This window comes from Anas acuta, chromosome 3 (genome assembly GCF_963932015.1).
Source record: "Anas acuta chromosome 3, bAnaAcu1.1, whole genome shotgun sequence".
Lineage (NCBI taxonomy): Eukaryota > Metazoa > Chordata > Aves > Anseriformes > Anatidae > Anas > Anas acuta.
Window position 1 is genome coordinate 11413578 of NC_088981.1, and position 5085 is coordinate 11418662.

Genomic DNA, 5085 nt, shown 5'->3' on the forward strand with positions numbered 1-5085 from the left:
CTTCTTGGAGACCTCATTGTCTAAATAGAAAAAATGGGGTAGGAAGTAGGAGGAAAAAGTTTTGCTGCCATCACTGTTGCATCAAATTCAAGGTTAATATTCTGCGAAGGAATCACAATAGTAAGGAAAACTTAAGCTTTCATCCCAAAGCAAGGAAATTAGTCAACTCAGAATACAGAAACACTGTAAGTTCCATATCAGATAGACCTATGGATTTTTTAATTCAGTCTCCTCTCTTTTAGCAGAGCCAATTCCAGCTATGTCAAAGATGGTTTAAGAAATTTCACGGTAGGCAATTTATAGAAAAATGTGCCTGCATAGATTTTCTGGACCTCATTGTTCAGAGCTTGCTTTCTGCTATTCTACCTGTTATATTACATATGTACTCATGTGTATATATACAATGTGTCCCCCCCCCCAATGTTTTGTTTTGCAGCATTTTTTTTTTTTTTTCACACTTGTTTCAGGGGCCTGCTCTGCTGCTGACCCAATTGCTACTTTTTGTCATAAACTCCTCAGTCAAATAATGCTCTATTGAAGAGAGCCTCTCTTTCAGTTCCCTGATTTAAACATGAATGAATTTAGTTGCCTAAATTAATTTTACTGTTTTCTAGTTATTACAGTAAAAGTTGAGTAGAGATGCTCATGTAACCTTCATGAAATTTGCATTTTTGCTTCTATTTTCAAACCATTTTAAAAAACCATTCCTTAATTAAATTTTTCACTTCAACTTGTTTTTGTTTTTTTGTTTTTTGTTTTTGTTTTTTTTTTATCTTGAATCTTTCAACAGCTGGCTGAAATTTTTACTGAGAGGCAGGGAGAGAAGAAGAAAAAAAAAAAATTTAGCCATGTCAGAGGGAAGCAAGTTCATTTTCCAGCACCAGGGAACTGTCTCCCAGCTCACACCTGGTGGAAAGATCCTGAGTTTCAGTGCTGCAGATGAATGTTTCTGGCCCTGAATGATTTCACCTATCTGAAAAGGGAGTTAAGTGTTTGTCAATTTTGTCTAAACTGCCAGATTTTCCTAGAAATAGTGTTCCAGGTTTTCATAAGCCTGGAGACATTTTTGTCATTTCGACCTCGTTTGGTTTATTATATCCTGCCAGCCATGTCTAGATAAACCGTAATGAAGGCTGCTGCCTCCATTATAAACCCACATCTACTCTATCAACAAGCTTTCAGTACCATGACCATTATAAAAGCTCTAAAATTTGATCTGCCATTGATGATAGGCAAGTTTCAATTTGTGGCTGCTAGCCTGCACAAAATGATCTACAAATGGCACGTTGCAGGCTGTTATTTTGTATCCTGCAGGATGGTATGGAAGCCCTCTCCCTTCCCTTCAACATGAAGGTCATTCCACCAGATCAGAAATTACTATTGCTCTAAGTGACATAGGGAACTATACCAGAAGCTTAATTTAAAATAAAAATAGAGGCAGTAGAATAATGCTGCGTGCCCATTACTTTCCTGTCATTTGACAAAAACATTAATTTCTCACTGAGCTGGAAACCAAGAGTAGTTCTTAAGAGCACAGTGCGTTTGAGAATGTGCTTCCTTATTGTTCAAATTGGTGGATCAGTCCTCAGACAACTCCTCCTTTGTTTTTTAATAGGAAATATTTTCTCCTTTTTCCACTCCTTCTTTGCCGTTTTTAAAGAAGCAAAGTGCTTATGGACCACCTTTGTACAGCTTTTATTTTCACTGGGCTTTCCTGAGGCTTTAACAGCCCAAAATTACAAACCCATGAATCCTAGTATTGATGAATCCAGTTATTGAAAAGCATGAGTTGCAATGGTTAGCTAGCTGATTAAACCAAAATAAAGTGCTACCTTGAGGGCTTGAAACAAGTGCCCTTTGGAAGATTAAATTTCATGATCTCACTAATGGGTGTTTTGTAAGTTCAGTGTACATCCTATGCACATATCTTTTAAATCACTGCAGATTGCATATTGGTTTACATTGTTATCACAAATTAGCTCTACAATATCAATTTCTTTGATGCAGGAAACTCTGAACAGGAATCGTTTGCATTTCTATTTGAGTGTCCTGGAGACAAATATAATGAAATGAATAGCCTTTTAATTTAATTGGCTTCCAATGTGAGTCTGAGAATAGAAAGCACAATACATTGCACAGTTACTGTAGAAACGGTTGAGGTCAAAAGCTCAGCATGCAGACCCTACATCAGTCACCACTGCTCTTGTGCAGTAATTTTTTTTAATTTTCACTGCATCTCCATCAGACCCCAGGAAGCCAGATAATTCAGCTTTAGTATTCCAAGTGGAAGTGCTGGGTCATTTGTCACCGGTCAGATCATGCAATGGAATCCATTTTAAAAAAAAAAAGCTGCCAAAATGAAAAACTACGTTGTATCAGCGCTCTTGTATATCACCAACAAGAATACAATCGGGGGGGAAGTGAAGAGGAAAAATCTGTTTTCTTCTTATAGAAGAAAAGAGGACAGAACAAGGCAAGAAAAAGTGGTACAAAATGGATAATAGTCTGCCAAGAAATCCTTTTTCAAAGATGTCTTTCTATTACAGATTACAGACAGTTAAGATTTATGTGCTATTTATTGGAGTCGGCCTTACTGAATGCAACGTAAGCGAAAATGGAGATAATATCTTAGTAATATTCAAAACTCCTACATCCTTTTGACTGTGGAAATAAAGAGATACAGCTCTTGTAAAAGTTTAGGTAGCCAGGGAGCTCCTCAATGAACACGTAAACCCTCCTACACAGAGCTAAATGTAGAAAAGGGACTTTACTATTTGGGGACTGGCTAGTGTGAGATCTGTGCTCCTTTTTTAGCCTGAATTCATTCATCTATATGCAAAAAAAGTTCAGAACTCCTCATCTGTGTCTGAGCCCATATGCCTATGCTGTTACAAACAAACAAACAAACAAAAAAAATGTTAACCTGCCCCTTAATTTTTGGACTGTTGATTTTTAAAAGCACAACAATTCTTTTTCAGTACTCATCCATGAAAAGTTATTGGCAGTTTTAATATTTCCTTTTACACCACTAACTTATTACAGGTTACTGCATTATTATTAAAGTTATATTGTTTCACAGTTGTGACTTAAACCCATAACTGCTTTGCCTGCTTGTGTAAGCACGGAGAGCCCTCCCTTGTACAACAAAGTTTTCAGCTTCTGTGGAAAGAAGCAGCAGTAATATGTCAGAGTGCTTGAGATGAGATGCTTACCACAACGCCCTTCAAACCCTTGTGTTTTCCATTATGCTAACAATGTAGGTGCCTCAGAAAAGCACAGATTTCAATATAAACGTAAAAGAATCTATGCAAGTGGTTTTCAGGCTTTCCCAGCAGCAAGGCTCCTCGCTACCTGTCCTTGCTTCCTGCAGAATTTAGGTGGGACATGCTGACAGAGAGAACTTCAGACTTGATCCTCTGGAAGTGTGCTTCAGGAGCAGCATGTTAGCTGTGCTCCCAGGCAGCTGCAGAGGCATCCCACGAGCAGTCTGCTTATTTTGGCTGTATTAATCAGCACTAAGAGAGAAGCGGTCTTGTGGCTGGAGGCTGAAAGCCAAGTTCCCCAGGTAAAGACACGGTGGTTGGGACATTTGTGACAGGGCTGCCTGTAAAGAGCAGCTACAGTGGCCAGGGATGAGCCTCTGCAATGAAGGCAAAAAGGGGAGATGGTTGGAAGAAGCTTTTTATGATCATCTCTGGTGATGGAGCGTCTTGGAGCAGACGTGCAGAAGAGGTATAATCTAAATATAATACTGCATTTGGTTTGATTTAGGCATAAACGTGAATGGGTAGCCATAAGTGGACTTACGCAGGCTGAGTCCTCTACCTTGAATTTACACCCCTAATTAATTTGAATTGATTTCTCTCAAGTACTCTCATGTAGACAACCCTCAACTCAAAGGGTTTAGCCTCCAGTTTAACTCCATTTAAAAAGGTAACTGGGGAGAAAATGAAAGGAAAGCACGACAAAGGGGATTTTTCAGGCAAAAGCCTTCAATGCTCTGCTGAAAAAGTGCAATCACTAAGGTGAATTTGAGACAGATGGGGTGATACTGTGCCTGCAAGGTAACATTGTGTAATGTTACCCACCTGTCAGATAGTTTCTAAGTTTGCTATGTTTAACCAGGTCTAAAAAAAGAAGTACTTGTCATTTTAAAACATATTAACACTACTGGTAAAATTGTGCCTTTCTCTTTCAAAACTGATATTCCTCAGAAAGTATTGGAAGGGGAGCAAAGATTTTCCTTTTTTCGATATTCAGTTCTAACTGTTGAGAAATTCTCATCTTCTGCTGATGAAGCCAAGCTTTGCTTAAGATTGTTAGATTGTTTTCCCCAAACCTTGCTTAGTCCCCTATTTCTAAGTGTAGTATGCTTTGAATATTTATCATGTGGCTTCAAGTAACCCAGTGTTGTTGCCTACCTGTAGAGAAAAGCTCTCTGTGGAAGCAGGTTTAATAATTACACAGAAAAGAGAATGTGTTTTCCTGCAATATGGAATGATTCACACCTGGCCCATCCTCCCTCTGCAGTATGCTAAATAATGCATGCATTTTCTAAAGGACATTAAAACATAGCTTCTCTCAGTTTCATATTTTACAGTTCATACAATGCACAACATCAGGGAAAAAAAGTCTGTAAGAGTAAATGGAGAAAATGGCTGTGTCATCTCCCATGGAAATAACACATTTTCCTCATAATCTTCTGGTACACGGAACAGGCAGCTCCAAAGAGCAGCTGTCCTGATACTGGCTTGGAAAAGGTAAAGCCTGTAATCTACACAATACCTAAGCACAAGGAGATTATTTCAAGGCATGAAAGGCAGCAGTGTGTGTGCTAGGGAGGTGAAGCAGTCTGACTGCACATGGCAATGCTGGCTCCAAGGCACCAGGCAGGCCTGGGAAGGAGCTGACACCTCAAGGGTTAAGTGAGGAGCAGGCAGCACTACCAGGAGCTGCTGCAGGCTAAGGGGAAATTGGGCCAGGTGCAAATCTCACTTTGTCCCCACCTGAGCGGTGGAAAAGGGATTTTTTTCACTCCCCCCCGCCCCGTGCCTTTTAAGTCACAGAGTTTTTTTGTCTTCTGGT